The 20,406-nt window shown below is 39.8% G+C and overlaps 2 protein-coding genes across 3 annotated transcripts in view; one reads left to right on the plus strand and one right to left on the minus strand.

The window, feature by feature from the left end:
* LOC150077475 (endoplasmic reticulum-Golgi intermediate compartment protein 2) overlaps positions 1-9,330 on the minus strand; it is a 99,555-nt gene extending 90,225 nt beyond the window's left edge. Inside the window, exon 1 of the mRNA XM_090385913.1 lies at positions 9,190-9,330. The gene's annotated coding sequence lies outside the window, so the exon portion shown is untranslated. The remainder of the gene's footprint in view (positions 1-9,189) is intronic.
* A 64-nt stretch (positions 9,331-9,394) lies between these two features.
* LOC150077476 (transmembrane protein 117-like) overlaps positions 9,395-20,406 on the plus strand; it is a 242,679-nt gene continuing 231,667 nt past the window's right edge. Inside the window, exon 1 of one of the 2 annotated variants that reach the window (XM_090386771.1) lies at positions 9,395-9,443. The gene's annotated coding sequence lies outside the window, so the exon portion shown is untranslated. Of the gene's footprint in view, positions 9,677-20,406 lie in introns of both variants that reach the window. The other variant, XM_090386770.1, reaches the window with a different exon arrangement.

Genomic DNA, 20,406 nt, shown 5'->3' on the forward strand with positions numbered 1-20,406 from the left:
AGGACACTACTGACACTGGATCTGGAAAGGTTGAGCAGATGGGCTGAGAGGTGGCAATTGAAGTTTAACATTGACAAATGTAAAGTACTACATATGGGAAACAGCAACCCCAGAGCAACGTATCAACTCTGCGGTACTACACTGACAGTGGTAGAGAATGAAAGGGACCTGGGGGTGGTTGTGCAGGCAGATATGAAGTTTTCTGAGCAGTGCAGACTGGCTGCAAGAGTAGCTCATGGTGTATTGTCGATGATATATAGGAATTTTTCTAGCAGGGATAAGGAGGTGATTATTCCCTTGTATAAGGCAATGGTCAGGCCACACCTAAAGTACTGTATACAGGTCTGGAGGCCTCATTTCAAGAAGGATGTAGAGATGCTGGAACGAGTACAGAGAAGGGCAACAAGATTGGTGAATGGAACAAAGGGGTGCTCTTACGAAGAAAGGCTTAAGTTTTGCAAATTACAGTGTCTGGAGACTAGGCACCAGCGAGGTGATCTGATAGAGGTGTATAAAGCCTTGAATGGTTTGAGCATGCTCAATGCTGATGGGATTCTTCCTCTTGCTCAGAATAATCACCTGAGAGGGCATAAATTCAAATTGAGGAAAGACAGATGTAGGATAGACGTGTGGAAATTTTCTTTTAGCCAGCGGGTGGTTGGTTGGTGGAACAGACAACAATCCCTTGTTGTGGAAGTTGATAGCCTAAATAAGTTGAAGGCTCAGCTGGACAGGTATTTCGAATGAACAGAGGGGTGAAGTGGAAGTGGTTATTTTTTATTTATTTATTTTTTTTTTTGGCTGATGCTGCATAAGCTTGCTTTCTTGCATCAAATGCCTCTACTAATGCTAATTGTTTTTAAGTATGGGCTTATTGTCTTCTCTCACTCAGATTTGAGTTGTGGTTCAATGTATTTTGGGGTCCGATTTGGTGTCTACGGGCCTCCTATTCCGTGCTGCATTAGATCATTAATTTTGTCTACCAGTGTGAGGAATTCGTGTAAATTATTTGCATAGTTAATTCAACAAAGGGAGATATCAGCACAGAAGTGTTCTACAAGACATCATAGAATTCATTTCTCCTTTTCTTAACTAAGTATTTTATCTATGTATATATCTATTTATTTATTTATTTTAATAAAGTTTAACTTAACCAGTCTCTTGATTGTTGCTAGAAATTGTAGTAATATGCAGTGATATGAATTGTAGTGATATGCAGCCTGACCCTCAAGGCCTGTTTTCTAACACCTGCATGCAGTTGTGGTCATTTGCAACTAATGTGATCCAACAAAGTGTGCAGTACAGTTCTGTAGTAAGGTCCTGTAACAGTCATATGATGTGGCATAACATGCTGGTAAACCGTTTCTTGAATGTCAAAAAAAGAGATAGCCATAACCTTTCCTGCAGAGGTCACAACTTTTGCTTTTTGCTGTATTGGCAATGACGTAGACTTCAACACAGAGCTTTGTTGCTTACTCTGAGTCGAAATAATGAATCCATGTCTCATCTGCAGAACACTTGTAGAGAAGCTAACCATCCATTGCAGGTCCCGACAAATTCCATGCGAACTTGATGTTGCTCACATATGAGTAGTCTTGGAAACTAGTATGCACATACACATTTAGTATGCAATGATTACCACTATGTCTTCTCCCACTCAACCATTCCTTTATCCATAGCAGCAATTTGCCTCCTTTCATGGAGAATACCATGCTTGCTTCCTATGTTCTTGACATCTCTGCAGTTGCCTTACTGTTATATGACGATCTTCTCTCATGATTACAGAAGCAGTATTTGTGGTTTCTGTGGCAACAGTAGTGGTTGGAGCTCCAGAATGACAAATTTTTGTCATTCAATCATGTCAATCTTTAAACATTCGGAACCACATGCAACTTGTGCTATATGGAACTGCAGATTCATCATAAGCCTCTTTTAACATTTCATATGCTTCAGCTGATGTTTTCTTGAAACTGAAACAAAATTTTGAAGCAGCATACAGTACCTTGCTCACATCAATTCTTATGTAGGCAAGACTAAAGAGGCATAAACTTGATGCCACCAAGGTCACACCATTCATTGGTATATGAAGGTATATTCATTAGCATTTGAAGGTATATACAATTAAGATATATGATGCAAGAAGGCAAGCTTATACAGCAGCAGACAAAAAAAAAAAACTTCCTATTTCACAATTCCATTTGTTCCAAAAGTTTGTCCACTTCTTCCTTGAATTTACTGAAGCTATCAACTTCCACAACAACGGATGGAACCACTGGATAAAGGCAAATTTCCGCATATCTATTCGACAACTGTCTTTCCTCAGTTTCAGTTTATGCCCCATCAAGTTTGTAATCTGAGCAAGAGGGAAGAATCCCATCAGCACTGAGCCTGCTAAATCCATTTAAGGCTTTATACACCTCAATCAGGTCACCTCGTAGGTGCCCAGTCTTCAAACACTGCAATTTACAGAATTTAAGCATTTCTTTGTAAAAGCACCCCTCTGTTCCCCCTCACCAGTCTTGTTGCCCTTCTCTGTACACGTTCTAGCAACTCTACATCCTTCCTAAAATGAAGCTTCCAAACCTGTATGCAGTACTCAAGATGTGGCCTGACCATTACCTTATACAAGGGTATAATCATCTCCTTATCCCTGCTAGCAAAATTCCTGTATATCATTGACAACATCCCATGACCAACTCTGGCAATCTGTCTGCATTGCTCAGAAAACTTCATATCTGACTGCACAATTCTGGGATTACTGCTACCCATATGCAGTATTCTGCATTTGTTAATGTTAAATTTCAGTTGCCACTTCTCAGCCCATCTGCCCAACTTTTCCAGATCCTGTTGCAGCAGCATACTGTCATTACTGTTATTAACAACCCTGCCAACCTTTGTATCATCTGCAAACTTTGATATTAAGCTTGATATACCTTCATCAATATCATTGATAAATATATAAAATAACAATGGGCCCAACACCGAACCCTGAGGGACACCAGTAATAACATTAGTCCATGAAAAGCAGTGTCCATTGATTACCACTTTCTGTCTTCTCCAACTCAACCACCCTTTTATCCACCGTAGCAACTCACCCTTAATGCCATACCACTTCGATTTGTACAGCAGTCTTCCATGTGCAACAGTATAAAAAGCTTTCCTGAAATCCAAATATATGATATCAAAATTAGCACAGTACACTGTGCAGTTGCTATGTTAAATTCTGCAGCTCAACTAGAAATAAGCAGTACAGTTGTTAATGAAAAATTATGATCATTCTTTATTCAATGATCACATACATACAGAAAAAGGTATCACTTACAGTCATTTTTACACTGTTGAAGTGTCGTTGTGCTACTCTTTCAATTTGTTCAGTCGTTATGAGGAAACTGTAATAATCGCAATCCTGAAGAGTGATATATGTTTTCATACCATATATTGTCAAGGGGATGGGGAATATACTATGCAAAAAGGATAGGGGGAACAGGACTAGAGTGTCTGCCAGAGGCAAAAGTTGATGACGTTGTATGGCAGATATCATCTTTTAAGGGCACAAAAGGTGATGTACACATTTTGGCACTAATGACCTTAAGAGTAAGAGATCTGCAGATTTACTTAACAAGTACAGGTCAATGTTGAAAAAAAGTCACGAGCTAGGGTTGAATTTGAAAGTGTCTGCACTGTTGTTCAGAAAAGATAGGCGGGAGTATATGATGAGGGTCTTGTCAATCAATTCGGTCCTGGAGAAACTGTGCAAGGCTCATGGGGTAGAATTTTTCTCAGCGTGGTCTGTGCTTGTTAACAGGAAAGATTGTTTCTATGGGGATGGGATACACTTAAATAGAAAGGATGCAAGAATATTTGCTGACGCCGTGCTAGGTGCATCGGAAAACTGCTTGCTAGCTTGGGGGTAATCCCAGACTAAACGTTTTCTGATGCACCTAACACAGCATCAATGCTAGAAGTATAGTAAATAAATTTGATGAATTTGAAGTGCTGATCAAGGCATCAAAGACAGATATTGTTGGGATATCAGAGACATGGTGTCACAGAGATATAAGCAGTGCAGAATTGGAATTTGGGGAGTATAATGTGTTCAGAAAGGATAGATAGGGTAGGAAGGGAGAAGGGGGGTTATGCTGTTAGTTAAGAAACACAAAATCTAAGGAAGTGCATTCAATTGACATGGGTGGACAGTGCAATGTTGAATCTGTTTGGTGTGACATAAATACTGGGAAAGGGAAAATGAGAGTGGGGGTGTGTTATAGGCCTAATGACTCAGATGAGTACAATTAACAATTGTGCAGAGAAACAGAGTGGGCCAGTAAATCAGAATGTCTTGTAATGTGGGATTTTAACTTTCCAGATATTGACTGGAACTTGTGGGTTGGTCACTCACATGCTAGCAAGACTTTTGTGGATTTATTTGAGACTTGTTTTCTACAGCAACATCTTCAAGGGGCAACCAGAGAAGGTAATACTCTTAATCTAATTATCAGCAGTGATGACTCATGCATTATTTTTATTTATTTTTTTTTATGAGAACCCCAAACACAAAAGGTATCAAAACCTATAGTACTTAGTACCATGCATGGGTTGAAGGAGAAGTATGGGGAGAAGGGGGATGCCGGAAACTTTGCTCTAGAGACTAAACATGGGTTTCACCACTTCAAGCCTTCAATAAGCAAAGTGGTGGTATTTCACCGGTTGATGAAAGTCATCTACCACCTGAATTTCCAGATGAAGGAACCACTAGGTAACAATGATCACAGTCTACTGATGTGTGATTTACTTAAAGATGTAACTACCATCAAGGGTAAAGGGAAAGGTTTTTGTTTTCGTAAAGGTTACTACACTGGTCTCGAGCAGTTTTTGAATTCTATACAATGGGATCAACTGATGATGTTAAAAACAGTGAATTCTAAATGGGAGGCCTTCAGGGAATTAATCTTGGAAGCTACTAAGCTTTTCATACCAACTAAGAAATACTGTTCAAGATTTAGGCCTAAATGGATGTCGGATGAACTAATGAGGCTCATGGCAGAAAAGAAAAATCCATGAGATGCATATAAATTAGCAGGTGACACAGAAGCCTACGGCAGATATAAGCTAGTCTGTAATCAAGTTACAAAGGAGGTTAGGCAAGCAAAGGCTAATTATGAGAAATCCTTGGCAAAGAATGTAAAGAAAAACAACAAAGACTTCTTTACTTATGTTAAACTCTAGAAGTAGGGCTTACAATACCGGTCAAAATCTTAATACCGGTATTTCGGTATTTTTAATTTTTGAAACCAGGATACCGGTATTCCAAAAACAAATGCTTTTCTCAATAAATTTTGATGACAATTAGGTGCAATAAAGTAAGGAAAAAAACAAGTACTGTAATTACTTGAATTCATGTTTTAAATAAACTTTTATTGCAATATAAATATTCGGAAAAAAATCATTAAATACAGTTATTCTAAAAACAAAAAAATACATATTGTTACTGCAAAGTTTAGTTATGTTTAAGCATCCACACTACCTGTCCGAATAAAGTGAGCTCTTAAGAAACATAAGCAATCAATAGTATGATCGTTTAAAATGGATCTAATTTTGGTACATACAGTATTTGATTAGTGGCAGAAAACACCCTTTCGGGTTCTATTCTGGTACTAATGTACTGAGATAATTGTGGAGAAATTGTTGAAATTAAATATAACAAAGGCACCTGGGGCAGATGGAATCTATCCAGTTATATGGAAGGAGGAAGCAAACCCTTAGCCATAATTATGAGAGCATCCTTAGATGGTGCCCATGGACTGGTTTGTTTGTTATTTGGTTTTTAGGAGCATTAGCAACTAAGGCCATATTGCACGAAGGATATGCAGTGGTCATTCCCTGACCTTTCCACATCCTCCGTATTTGGTGGTCACGGGCTCAAACCCCGGTCTAATCAAGAAGTGTGTGTTACGCACTACTGCTCCTGCCCACCTGGCTACGGAGGCGCGCCCATGGACTGGAGATGTGCAAATGTATCCCCAATTCACAAAGGGGGTTCTAAAGGTGACACAAATATTTAATTATAGACTTGTTAGTTTAACTTCTGTTCCAGGGAAAATAATGGAGTCACCAGTTAAAAAGTGATGCAGGATCACCTAGACAGGACTGCAGTAATAGTTCAGATACAGCATGGGTTTGATAAGGGGAAGTATTGTCTGACCAATTTGATTGGATACTACAATGTGATCACAAAGGAAGTGGATGCAAAAATTAATTTTGATATCATATACTTGGATTTCGGGAAAGCTTTTGATACTGTTGCACATGGAAGATTGCTGTACAAATTGGAGAGGTATGGCATTAAGGGTAAGTTGCTACAATGGATAAAAGAGAGGTTGAGTGGGAGAAGACAGAGAGTGGTAATCAATGGACACTGCTCTTTGTGGACTAATGTTATTAGCAGTGTCCCCCAGGGTGCTGGGCCCATTGTTGTTTTGTGTATTTATTAATGATACTGATGAGGGTATATCAGGCTTAATGTCCAAGTTTGTAGATGATACAAAGGTTGGCAGAGTTGATAGCAAAGACAGTATGCTACTACAACAGGATCTAGAAAAGTTAGGTAGATGGGCTGAGAAGTGGCAACTGAAGTTTAACACTGACAAATGCAAAGTACTGTATATGGGTAGCAGTAACCCAAGAGAAACATCCCAACTGGGTGGTACTACACTCAGGGTGGAGAATGAAAATGACCTGGGGGGTAATTGTGCAGTCGGATTTGAAGTTCTCTGAGCAGTGCAGATGGGCTGCCAGAGCAGATCATGGAGTTTTGTCAATGATATATAGGAATTTTGCTAGCAGTGACAAGGAGGTGATTATACCTTTGTGTAAGGCAATGGTCAGGCCACACCTTGAGTACTGCGTACAAGTCCGGAGGCCTCATTTTAGGTAGAATGTAGAGTTGCTAGAACGAGTACAGAGAAGGGCAACAAGACTGGTGAGAGGAACAAAGGGGTGCGCTTACAAAGAAAGGCTTAAGTTTTGCAAGTTGCAGCATCTGGAGACTAGGCACCTGCAAGGTGATCTGATTGAGGTGTAAAAGGCCTTGAATGGTTTGAGCAGGCTCAATGCTGATGGGATACTTCCACTTGTGGAGATTACGAACCTGAGGAGACATAGATTAAAATTGAGGAAAGACAGTTGTAAAATAGATGTGCAGAAGTTCACCTTTAGCCAGCGGGTGGCTGATTGCTGGAACAGGCTTCCATGACACAAGGACTTTAATAGGCTTTTTTCACTCCCCAGCTGAGTTAGGCGTTCTCAGGCGTATATGCAAAGTTTTGAACCCCAGGAGCTCACATCTGGTGAGTATGGGCTTGGCATACCCAGGGTCCTGACCTGGATATTACCATTCTTCTCCTTCTTGGTGATTCCCTTCTCTCTCTGGGTAACTCAAGAATTTTTTTTTTTTTTTTTCTTTTTTAGCTAGTGCAGCAAAACCCTCAGGCTTCCTTGCACCATATAGCTAATAATAATAATCTGTTGCTGTGGATGTTTATAACGTAAATAAATTTAAGGCTGAACTAGACAAACATCTGGAGTGACCGGATGTTTGAAACGGGAAGTTTTTTTTTTTTTTAGGCTGATGCTCTATAAGCTTGCTTACTTGCTTCATATGCCTCAACTAATGCTAATGCAAAATGCTAATATACGTTAATATAAGTTTGAAAGCAGTGTTGCTTCACAATGGGAATATACACATATCAATTCCTGTTGTCCGTCCACTCTATTGATATTAAAGATCACTATATAAATGTGATGCATGTGTTAGAGAAGGTAAAGTATGATAAGTGTAAGGGTTTGACCAGTAAAATGGCAATTAATGTTTAACAGTGATAAAAATGCAAGGTACTGCATTTGGGTGGCAGTAATTCTAGAATAACATACTATTTGGGTGGTACCAAACACAAAGTTGTAGAGGATGAAAAAGATATAGGGTTAATTATACCAGTCCAACATGAAATATTCTGAGCACCACAAGCAACCTACTAGAACAACCTATGGAGTTCTGCTAATGATATACAGGAACTCTGCCAGTGAAGATAAAGAGTTGATTATTGTATTGTAAAAGGCAATGGTTCAACCACTTTTGGAATACCGAATATGAGTTTGGAAATTTCATTTTAGGATGAGAATACATCTGTTATAAAGAGTGCAAAGAAGAGCAAGATTAGTTTTTGGCACTAAATGATATTCTTAACTGTAAAGACTTGAATTCTATAAATTGCAGTCTCTAGAAACTTGGCATCTGCATGGTGACCTGACTGAAATGTATAAGGCTTTAAAAGGGCTAAGTAAACTAAATGCTAATGGCATCTTTACTCCTTCTTAGATGAAGTATACAACTGGAAATTAAACTACAAAAGTAGTGTTGTAGAATGGATGTGCAGAAATTTGTATATTCTTAAAGGAGTAATTAATTGTTGTAATAAACTTCCACCTGATGTTTCTAGAAGTGGAGAGTTTGAATAATTCTAAGGACGATTTCGTCAAAATATTCAAAATAATTATTGAAAGGAATCATGTACCCAATACCAGGTTCCAGTTCCAAACACAAGTTACAGCTTGAAGAAAATCATCACTGTTAACATTTTCGTGTATTACTGGTTCACTGTCACTGACTTTTCTTACCTCTAAAATTACGTTTCTTATCGCAGAAAGGTGGTACCTCTAAAAAGACGCGTCTCAAGCAATAGTGTTGCTTGAGATGCTTGAGACGGCGGACACGGATATAATAACATCTAAATCGTTTACAGGCACATTATATTAATAATCTAAGATCAATTAAAAAGATATAAAAGGCCAATCTGATTTTATGGAATATCTAAAGGTACGTACAAATGACATTCACTTGTCATTTAGTATAATAAACACGACAAATATTCTGGAAATTTTCATGTCACCAAAGCATGTGAGGTATCGAGTTATTTGAGACAGCACGACGACTTAGGTTCATATAAGAAAATTCACATCTCTACGGAGTGTTTTGCGATTACCTAAGTATTTAGTCAGTGCAGATGTGGCATTGAAATTTCAAAGTAAACACTTTAAATTTTTTTATTTATTAAAATCAAATAAACGCTACTAACACTTCCTTCTATTTTAAAAATAAGGTTTTCGTTTCATATTTACGTTACTTGCTCTTACCTAAGTTACTTTTATTATTACGAAGCCAGAAACATAATATCCTTTCTATTGTATTTTAATACGCACTAAAAGAGTAAATTACAATCAATTCATAATTTGAACATGATAAAATTTGACAACCATTACAGCTTCAGCTGTACCTCTCCATCACAACGAGTGCATACTAGAATTGTATTCTCGTCTCCAGACGCGTCACACAGAGGGCATTCGCGAGGAGAGGACGATGATGATGCGGTATTTGCCGGCAAGAAACGGTAAGTCATTTGATATAAGGAACATCAAGTGGTTATGTACAGTGATTGAACGCGGTCTCTAATGCTTCAATAGTGCAGTAGAAGAGACGAGAGAAGCACTCATAAACGATATTTATTTCTTCAGGCTGTATCTCATGCATTGGAATTGCCGTCAGTTGGCGGTAAAATAATCTCACATGTTACAACCATGTCTGTGCGGGGAAGCTACATACAAAGGAGCTGGCTTCATGAAGGTATAGTAATACACAACCATATTTTTCTACTATATGTATATATATATTTTTAATATAAGAATAGCATCTTTAATTGGCCACACAGAGCATGAAACTTTCAACCCTACACTGTCATACCCATGTATAAATCATTTTTAATACTGGTATACACGAATGTTCACTGTATTAGAGGGCAAGAATTTTTTGGAAAGTGGTGGGCGGTAAATGGTGCAATCAGTGCAAAGTTATTCCTGGAGCTTTAATATATATAATTCCACGAAACGAATATGTTTCTATCTCATCACAAAATATCGAATTTGATATCTCTTTTAACGTTCAAAGGTAACGGATATACTCGCAAAAGCATCCTGAAATCCAGGTACACTGGTTTTTGGAATCCCCCAAGAAAGGTTTGGGGAGCTCCTGTACCAAGACTTGGTTGCTTTACACCAGGTCCTGACACACTTCTCACAGCTCTGTGTTCAAATTTAATTCGATGATAAATATTAAATTTAGCATGGTGTTCAGTAAGCATTAATAAGAAGTTTATGATACAGTTTTACGGTTATCTAATGGAGGAGGCATTCGGTTTATGATGAAATTTTCAAAATCAGCACTATATGAAACTGCATTCAGCTTTATTCTAGTCATAACAAACAAATTATTGTAATAGACTAAAAAAAAAAAAAAAATATATATATATATATATATACTTTGCGTCTAAGACAAAAGGGAATTTTTAAACAGGTAACTGATCTATTATGTTCTGTGCATTCTGTTGTAGGAGAGAGATAGAATGGGTTCATAATTTTTATTTTTTTTCATCCAAAGGTTGTAATATATATATATGTATATATTACAACCTTTATATATATATATATAAACAAACAAATATTATGCACGATCAGTGCTTCTTATCGTGTATTCTGTTTCCCATAAAACTTCATTCACTTATCATGGCCATAACTTGACATCAAATGAAAGTTTACATAAAACTCTATCATGTGAATATATGAACAGTTGAAACTGCATCCTAAACAATTAAAATATTTATGAAAATATCGTCTTGGTTTAACAATATATTTTTACAAAATATTGGTAAGATTTCAACATTTCCGTGCAGATATGAGATTCGTAGGAGATGCTTATAGCATAAAACCTCAATTGTTCACAGTCTTCAGAACCAAGAATCTTTGCTGAATTTAGAAAGGATAGTCATCCACCATCCCAAACATGCAAAGTGGGCGGCGATTTCATCCTTCCTGCGTTCGAGAAGGTGTTTAGCCACCTCAAGAAGAGGCGAAACCCTTTAATGAATACTATAAGCATGAAGAATGTATTGGTAAGATTTCAACATTGCCGTTGAGATTCGTAGGAAATGCTTACAGCTTAAAACCTCAATTGTTCAGTCTTTAGAACCGAGAATCATTGCTGAATTTAGAAAGGATGGGCATTTACCATCCCAAACATGCAAAGTGGGCGAGGATTTCATCCCTCCTGCGTTCGAAGTGTTTAGCCACCTCAAGAAGAGGCTAAACCCTTCAATAAGTACTATAAGCATGAAGCAGGTGAATAACTGCCCAACTCGTGGACGCTACCTACTTGAATTAATATTTTCATCAACAGATTGCGTTATTGATACTGAACACGAAGGGCTTTTTGACTGATCATAATCCAGTCTTCTTAGTTATACACTACACCAAACTTTAACAAAGCAAGTAATAAATAAAACAGTTATGACTAAGAACAGCAGCCTGAAAGATTCATCAAAGTCGCAATGAACGTCCCATTGCAAATTCTTAATGACCGTGATATTGAAGAATATTTAAATTTTCTGGCAAATAGCAATGTCCCTCAAGCTTTGTCATTGATCAGAATAACTAGGCAGCAACTAATTTCGGCAAGGAGGGCATTCCCTCCAACCAACAGCGCTAACAACTCCTCAGCTTCTTCGTGATGAGCCACCAAAAGTTCACTATATTAAACGAATATTTTCTCGAATACGTACACGTAATTTTTCGTGCAGTGGAATTGAGGTATGTCGAATACAGTTTCTACATCAATACGGTGTCCCAAATTGTCCGTTGCGTTTGAATGCATACAGGACAGCGTTGGTTGTAGAAACAGGTTTTATAAGTTTTAAAACTTATAAAACCTCCTCTGACAGGTTTTATAAGTTTTATTAAACTCATATGGAATACAAGCTCAATTTGTGACTTCAAGTCCTTGTGACAACTAGTGACTTCAAGTTCTACACTAAATTGTACAATTGTGACAATTTGGTGTTTAACATGACATTGTTCCATATGAGTTTAATAAAACCTATTTCGCTAATAATTTCACGTGATATAATAGTGTCATTTATTACTATTATATACACCGCTGAGCCAAAACATTATGACCACCTACCCAATATGATGTTGGTCCTCCACGTGTAGCCAAAACAGCTCGTACCCGGCGAGGCATGGACGCTACAAGATTTCTAAATGTGTCTTGTGGTATGTGGTACCAACATGTAACCAGCAGATCCTTTAACTCCTGTAAGGTACGTGGTTCAGACGCCGCAGATCGGAGTTGCTGTTCAAACACAAACCACAGATGCTCGATGGGATTGATGTCTGGGGAATTTGGAGGCCAGGGCAATACCTGGAAGTCTTCCTCATGTTCCGCGAACCAGTCTCGAACAATCCGGGCAGTGTGGCATTATCCTGCTGAAAGATGGCACCGCCAGAGGGGAAGACCATTGCCATGAAAGGGTGTACCTGGTCAGCAATTGTTGTTTAGGTAAGTATAGGTATATTTGGGTCTAACAGCTCCTGGGATTTCTTCCATCTCTGCATATGACACTGTATCGGACAAGCCAGGGATTCAAAAGTATATGGGTCATGTGGTATGTAGCATGTTGTGTCCTTGTTCATCTAGCCTGTTAGCTGCTGGGCCCCTAATGGGACCCGACGTTACCATACCATGCCACTGGGAGGTCGACTGGGTGTTACCTGTAATATACAGTACTCTGGCGAATCCTGCCACCTACTTTCCTGGAATTTCAGAGGCTAGGACCTAAAAAAAAAAATGTGCTTGCGGTTTGTCATTAGCGTTTATCAGAATAATTTAGAAGAAGCTTGTGAGGGGCTATATGCTGAAATGATATTTTCCATATGCCTAAATAGGTTGGGCAAGAAATTTTAATGTAGTTAAATTTGAATGCGTAGGGCTGAAAATGCTAGGAAAGATGTTTAGGTAAGACGTTAATATGATTAGGAGTCCAAAAGAGTGATGCATGGCTAAGCAGTTTAATTTTGAATTTAAATTTTGGTTGTGTGGGGCATACGCTGTGGTGTTTGGGAGTAGTGGGGAGAGAGACTGAAGGCTTGAGGGAAAAGACAGAAATATGGGGTTACTAAAGAAGAATACCCCACTGCCCCCCTATTTTCCTTCTGGTGGGGCATGCCCATGCCCCACGAGAAGGGAATGGGGGAGGCCGTCCCCCCTGCCATGAATACGATGTTTAGGTAGGTGGTAGACGTCAGAGTGTCTGGCACATGGATGACTGGACCCATGGTATCCCAGCAGAACATCACCCAAAGCATGACACCGCTGCTACCAGCTTGTTTTCGTCCCACGGTGCATCCAGGCGCCATCACTTCCCCAGGTAAACGACGCACACGTACCCAGCCGTCCACATGGTGCAACAGAAACCTGATTCATCGGACCAGACGACCTTCTTCCAATCATTCAAGGTCCAGTTTCGATGCTCGCGTGCCCATTGTAGGCGCTGTTCCCACTGACCCATGGTTAGCTTGGGCACTTTTTCAGCAGACTTAAGTGTCAAAATCACTTAAGTCTGCTGCCTTTCCCATCTGAAGAACAAGAGTAACACTGAGTAACAGAGCTCAGTATCAGGTGTTTTTTTATACCATGTTCCGACCAGCGCACGTGTCGTAGTTCACCTGAAGTTGCTTCGATTTGCATAACGACTCGCTGGTCATAATGTTTTGGCTCATCGTTGTATAGTACACAATTTACCGTATAACATTCAACCCCTGTCCTTTTGGCCATGAAGGGACATTTAAACACTATTCAATCATGTAACTATCACAATTGAAGGTAGTGCAATAAAAGATTCTCTCTCTCATTCTTTTATTCATTATTGTCTTTAAAAAGAATCATAGGCGTGTCTTACAATAACGCTGCCAAGTCCCTTAAAAATCATTGCTTGTGTTCCACAAAGTGGGGTGTTATCAGAGATTCTGCGTACAGTGGTTCTTTACCCATTAATATGAACCGGGAAGATATCAACTACTACACCGACATCAAAGTGCTTACGGTGAAAGGAGGAAGAGGAAGTGACTGCCCTCGATAATATCAGCACTTTCAGCAGCCAGAAGCTAGACAAACCAGAAACTGCCTAAAGCACTTCAAACTATGGATTTTTCTAAATCAGCAAAGATGATTTTTTTTTTCAAGCAGTCTGTCTCACATGCAAATATCAACTGGTGGCATCCTGATTCCCAACATAAGAGTACTCAGATCTGGTAGTGACATTCAATCCAAAACTGATCTTTAAATATTGAAACATCAAAATGACAAGCTTCCGATCAAAGTGGTTTGGCTACACTGGTAACAAAAAATTAACTTAATTGACGTCCGTAAATCCCCGTCTGTTAATTTATACCATGACTTGTATATATTCAGTAATCCTTTAATGCTAAAACCTGTACACCTAGTGTACTGTACTGAATACTGGTTACTGAGATGGGCCTCGTATAAGCTCCAAATTGCTCCTGCCCAGAGAACATCTCGAACAGTAAATGTGCTAAAGATAAGATTACTCTCATCCTTGGCTGAATTAAAAAAGCTTGCCTTTTTTAATTCAACCAAGATGATGATCGAATTAAAATAGGCTTGTCTTCACTGCAAAGATGATAACCGTACTGATCTTCGAGTTAAACCTCTGGTAAAACTGCGTTTAGTGGATTCCTCATCTTCAGCTACGAGCCACGCTTCTGCTGACCATTGGGATATCAATGCATTTTACGACACAAGTTCCACGTTTGCACGCTTTACACCTATCTTTGCACAAATGACAAATTGCACTTGTGGAACCAGTACTTGACAGTTTCTAATGAGAACTTTAATGTTACAGTTTCTAATGAGAACTTTAATGTTGCCTGGCAGGCAACTCCAAGGTCGCGGGTTCGAATCCCGCCTCGGGCTTGGATTATAGTAAAATGCAAAAACTTTGGGAGGTGCATTATGGCCACAGAGGCCGATGCGCCAACAACTAACAAAAAAAAGGAGTAAGAAACCTACAGTCATCTTTAACCCCTGGCTTTTAGCCGTGAAGGGTATTGTGTACGGCATGTGCGTTTTGTATGCAATAAAGAGTTTATAATTCTGCATACTTTTATGGGTTTCAGCTCCAGATGTAGCTCATAAGCCATAAAACAAAATTGTCTTCAAATTAAAAAAAAAAATACTTTTTTATAATATAAACTGTTTTTTGGGAGGCGGCGTGTGAATATATAAATCACAGGCAGTTAAAGAAAAGGCAGGAGTAAACTGAAAACGGCTCAGACCCAACAGGTCTTTTGGATTTTCTCCATAGTGAACTATCAGTCTTTTAATACTATATCAAGAAATGCTACTTTGGAGACTGAGACTACACCTCAAGAAATGGTACGTGAGGAAACAAATGTCTTTTTCCTCCCAACTGGATTCTAACTTCCCTAACTCAGAGATTTCACTAGTTGATATCAAAATGAACTGACTAGAAAAATTCTTTTTCAAACGTTGGGCACTCATAAATCGATGATGGGTCTCTTGTTAAAACTCAAAAAATCAGGTTTTAAACGCCCAGCAACGTATAATTAGTCAAATGTTACTGCAGAAAATGTCGGATTTAACAGACATTGAAAAATATAGAATATTTGAATAATTACGGATATTCTTCAAAAATTGATCTTTTAGATTTCCTATTAATTGCCAAAAACCAATGGAAAAATTATATCTCAGGCAATCCTTGCTCCTACTCAAATTCCACTTATTGATCAAGCATAAAACATATAAATCCATCAATATTTGCTCTTGTTAGCTCTGACCTGCAGCTCACACAATTGATATTATCGCCGTCCTCCCCGCACCGATTTAAAAAAAACTGGAGTTTGAATCCCGGCGTTGACGCGAGAAATTTTTATGGGCCTTTTGCACTTTGTGACTTAGCTAGTCGGTCTCAAGCGAGAGTAGCATGGTTTTCCTGGAAACTCGGGTGGTTTTTTATCAAGAAAATAAACAAATCGACCACAAATCACACTCAGTTCACAGACATAATATACGAGGGGTTTCCTAAAAGTAAGGTAACACATTTTTTCTCTCAATGATGTTTAATAATACGAAGTTGAAATTATTAACCAAGATATAAGTGAACATGCACTACTTCTCCACAAAGTCTCCAGTTTTATTGATGCACATGTCCCAACGATGGATCAGTTTATCAATACCAGTACTGAAGAAGTCCGTGCCCACATGCAGTAACCAACATCGCACCGCATGATGAACTTCCTCATCCGTGGTGAAATGCTTTTCTGAAAGGTGTTTTTTCAGAGGGCCGAACAAATGGAAGTCTGAAGGCGCTAAGTCTGGGCTGTAGGGGATTGTGACAGAATTTTCCTACGATTACGGCGCAACCATTCATGAGTGGTGTGGGCAGTGTGAGTTGCGTTGTCGTGCAACAAAATCAAGCCGCTTGTCAGGAGTAATGGTCGTTTGTGTCGAATGCTGGCTTTCAGTTTTTCCAACGTCGCACAGGAAAAGTGTGCATTGATTGTTTCTCCCTTCGGCAAGAAATCAACCAACAGAACGCCTTGACGATCCCAGAACACTGTGGCCATGATTTCGATCTTCAATGTCAACATGGCCCGCCTTAAATTCGTTGCACCAAAAACACACCTGCTTCTTTGTCATCATCTTTTCGCCATACACAGTAACCGGTTCAAGGTGAATGTCAATTTGTGAAGACCCCTTTGCTTGCAAAAAGTGAATAACTTCACGAACACCTGTTTTAGACCACACTCGCATGGTAGCTGCCATTTTGCAACTGGACTCTGCTGTGAGGCGATAGTACCGCAACACTGCACTGGCGGTTTTTTTGAACGTTATTAACGGGTCTATCTGTCCACCGCGTTTCATCTCATTCCTTTTCACCATTATTAAGAAAAAAAAAATGTTACCTTACTTTTCGGAAACCCCTCGTATATGGCGCAATATGATCATGGTCTAAGTCACTGATGTGCCTAAAACAGTAGTAGTAGCAGTAGCAGTAGCAGCAGCAGCAGCAGCAGCCAGCCAGCTCCCAAGGAAATTGCGCTTTAAATCCACCCCTAGAAGATGTCATTTCTTCTACAAGGCAGGCAGAAGTTGGTGGACGATGCAGTCAGTCTGATTTTAATCTGTCAGGCAGACGACATTCTCTTCCTCCTCACGTTGTGATAACTGCTCCCTACTGTCGAATCCGAGCAGCCCCCAGAACAAAATTTCAACCAAGGTTTCAACATTTTTGTCTCCATACTCAAACCTCAACTGAATGAGATGGAACAGTTGAGCAAACATTAGAATTCAACTGCAGATAGAGGTAAAGTAATAAGAATGAACGCTACCATTGTTCAGCCTTTCTGTGGAAAACCTCCTCTTCCTGGCTCTAATCATCATGTCGAAACAAGTAAGCCTGAATGACAATTCGCATATTTAGAAATCTCCACCAGGATGTTTGCATATGATTTATCTTCCTCTTTCTCCTCCAGAATTTCAATAAAATCAACCCTGGTGAGAACATGTTTGGGCCGTGCCAATCATTATCCAAACAATTTATGCCTTGCTGCTGCATCAAAAGATGCAGTTACTACCTTCTGCATCAATGCTTGAAGCCTTTTCAAACATCATAATGAACTTACAACAGTGTGCAAAACTTAAGGACCAACATTATTTCTAAAGGTTACAAACACAAAATCAAACGAAACTGCCCTTGGCGATTTGCATAATTGTGGCTGTTCAGTAGAAAGCTGGTGCACATGCAAAAGTTTGAATCGGGATGAGAGGGCTCACATAAACAGATGAAAGCAGCAGTTATGTGCAAATTACCAAATGGCGAGCACGATTGTTACAGATTCGATTGGTTTCATACAGTGCTAAAGACAACGAAATGGCCAGTAGACAACGTCTGGATGACTTTACCCGGGGTCGAATAATTGAGAAGCTCGAGGAAGGTCGAAGTGCGAGGAGCGTGGCTGCAGAGTTCGGTATCGCCCATAGCATTATCTAATGTGCGTGGTCGGCCTTCAGAACGACAGGTACAGCTGTTCGAAGGACCAGTGGGGGTCGTCCACGAAAAACGACACCCAATGATGACCCCTATATACTCCTACAGGCAAACCGACACCAGACAGCGGGATTCATTGCAAACCAGCTGCACGGGACGCAGGATATCGCGGTTTGCTGTGGCCAGGCGACCACAAAGGTGGACTGTTTGCCCGACGGCCAGTACACTGTGTCCCTTTAACACCTGCCCATCGGAAACACCGTTTACAGCGGTGCATCGAACACAAGGACTGGACAGTAGCGCAATGGGGTAAGGTACTCTTTACTGATGAGAGTAGATTCAGTCTCAGCAGCGATTCTGGAAGTCAGCTAATCTGACGAGAGGTTGGCACACGGTATCACCCCGAAAACATCACTGAAAGGGATCGATATGGCGGTTGAGGTGTCTCGTCTGGGGAGGCGTTATCTGGATGGTCGTACACAACTCCAGATACTGGAAGACGGTACTGTAACCGGTGCACGCTACTGTACTGAGGTAATCCTTCCCTATGTGCGTCTGTTCCGAGGTGCCATTGGCCCCGAGTTTGTGTTTATGAATGATAACGCCAAACCCCATCGCACTGCAGCTGTTGATATTCTTTTGGAAAGTGAGGACATTGTGCGGATGGACTGGCCTGCCCGTTTCGCCCCTCACCGATCTAAATCCCATCGAATACATATGGGACACTCTGAGGAGACGTCTAAAGGCACGTCCACACCCACCAGAAAATGTTCACCAGCTGAAGATGGCGCTGACAGAGGAATGGACGATGTTACCGCAAGAACTCATCAACAACATTGTTTTAAGTATGGACAGGCTGTGCAAAGCCTGCATCGACATTAGGGGTGGCCATATTTCCTACTGAGGATCACCTCTTCACTTTGTTCCATCTTTGGCAGTGATGCAGCTGTATCATATCAGCCAGTGCTATGTTGCCATTTTTGAATAAAGTCCATCTGAACCGTTTTGTTTCGTTGTTGTGTCGGCGTTGTTTCCTTCGTCATTTCTGTACCTCACGCGGTTCCTTTGGTATGCTTTTCCCATATCCAGGCCACTCATATGAGAAGCTACAGGTGAAAACCTGACTGGTTCTTAAGTTTCACACACCAGTTTATTACGCCATGGAATGTTTATGCAGACCTGATGGTTTTGATAGAGACCTAGCCATTTCCTGAAGTTTCAATTCAAATTCCCGAATGTTGGCTCTTCCACAGTTGTGGGTGCGATTCAAAAGCTGCTGGAGCCGCCATTTATGTTTAAAATCATCTGCTTTTCCTTTCTCTAATCTGTCAGAACAAGCTTGTGAATTAACTTTTATCCACAGAACTCCTATGGGTATCTATGCTGACCCCATCAGCTTGAATTAGCAATTTCTTTTTAAGTGATGACAATATTTTTTCTCCCCTCACAAGAAATTCCTTTGAGCCCATACTGATCTACGACTACAATATTAACATTCTTCAGATTCTCCTAGACTCTCTCAAGAATCAGAGTGCCGATATTCTCTCCTTGTCCAATTCTTCTGCAGCAATTTCTGACTATCGTTATATTTTCATGACAACTGAAAATAAAATAGATGATTACTGTATTATTATTATTAGCCATATGGTGCAAGGAAGCCTGAGGCTTATGCTGCACCAGCCAAAAAAAATTCCCGAGTTACCCTGAGACAGAGAAAGAGAGAGCCCATACCAGATGTGAACCCCTGGGGTGGATCATCCATACTTCAGATCTGTCACCCTAAGCCTTGTTATTGCCTCCAGCAGTCTTCATAGGAAGACGAGAGCTTGCTATAGATGATTCTGAAAGTACTACCATCTCCTTCTTTTAAGCATTTCCTAAATAGTTATAATAAATGCGTTCCTTATATTATGAGCTAAATTTAAAAAAGTCCACTAAGCCAAGAGAGAAAATATGCCCGTTCATCTCAAACAAAATTCAAAATGTTAAAGGAAAGCGATAAATTCGCAAAGTACAGAAATAAAGTGCGCGCATTAAGCTCCAAATCATAAAATGCTGTGATCTTCAGTATATGAGGCTTTAGTATATTGTATACAAATTGCGTGTGTTCTGGGGTCTGTTTGCCTGACGACAAACTCGAGTTTCCGGAAAAAACAAACATACAATGAGACCGACTAACTCAGCCACATTGTGAAAAGAATGTGGTTACCGTAATTAACAGGATTAATTACGGTAACCCAGTTAATAATTGGTAACCCAGGCCTTTTCCAAGTGTGGAGAGAACGGTGATTATATCCACTTTGGTACCCGGGAGGACCAGAAATGAAGTCACTGACTACATTCGGCGAACGTAGAGAAATTTTAGTTTACGGCTTGCAGGCACCCTATGATATATTGAGATGACCTTGCAGCTTTTGTTTACCCTTTCACACGGTCT

The sequence above is a fragment of the Mastigoproctus giganteus genome, chromosome 12 (assembly GCF_048544385.1).
Source record: "Mastigoproctus giganteus isolate SK-2022 chromosome 12, ASM4854438v1, whole genome shotgun sequence".
In the NCBI taxonomy this organism is placed as follows: Eukaryota; Metazoa; Arthropoda; class Arachnida; order Uropygi; family Thelyphonidae; genus Mastigoproctus; species Mastigoproctus giganteus.